Consider the following 849-nt stretch of genomic DNA (forward strand, 5'->3'; position numbering starts at 1 on the left):
ATATATATATATATATACATACACATACTTATATATTTTTCAGTGTGTGTGTGTGCGTATGTGTTTGGGCGCGCGTGTATGGTATGCGTGTGTGTGTGTATGTTTGTGTGTGTGCGTGCGTGTATGCGTGTGTAAGTGTGAGTATGAGTGTGTGTGTGTATGTGTGTGTGTGTGTGTGTGGTTTTACTATGACAAACAAATATCCTCAGACAGATGTTGAAATCGAAGAAAAAATATTTTGAAGAAACATTACTAGTCATCGACATACGGTAAACAATAAAAAGTTTTGATCCGACTGACGAATAACAATCTGATATTGAAAAGAAAATAAATTTATAAGACAACGTATTATCACGAACCAAAGATGACTATGTAAAGAAATCACCCCTTAGTTACAAACAATGCTAAAATGTCACGAGGAACAAATTCTATAATTTGTATTAGTTTTTGGTCTTTGTTCGTATTTGGTGCAAAATATCTGGAGAGAAATTAGGATCTACAAACGATCAATAATTAATCAGTGATCAACTCAGCTGGTACACACACACACACACACACACACACACACACATGCACATATAGACGCACGCATACAGACATGTATAGATATAATATATCCATGTGTGTATCTATGTATATTTTATATATCATAAAATTTATCATCAGCTATATCAGATTATACCTATTCACACGAACATAATGAAAACAAAGTAGACATACATAAACAGAAATAAAAAAAACACACTAGCGCAGACTTAAATATATTGCAGTATACATACATACATACATACATACATATACACACATACATTCATATTACATACATTTATATATATATATATATATATA

General features: G+C 31.6%; 1 protein-coding gene across 1 annotated transcript in view; it reads right to left on the bottom strand.

Moving 5' to 3' along the window:
* The window catches only part of LOC106880286 (tachykinin-like peptides receptor 99D), a 234,156-nt gene that overhangs the window by 96,372 nt on the left and 136,935 nt on the right, over positions 1–849 (bottom strand). The gene's annotated exons all lie outside the window — the stretch shown is intronic.

Source organism: Octopus bimaculoides, chromosome 2 (assembly GCF_001194135.2).
Source record: "Octopus bimaculoides isolate UCB-OBI-ISO-001 chromosome 2, ASM119413v2, whole genome shotgun sequence".
In the NCBI taxonomy this organism is placed as follows: domain Eukaryota; kingdom Metazoa; phylum Mollusca; class Cephalopoda; order Octopoda; family Octopodidae; genus Octopus; species Octopus bimaculoides.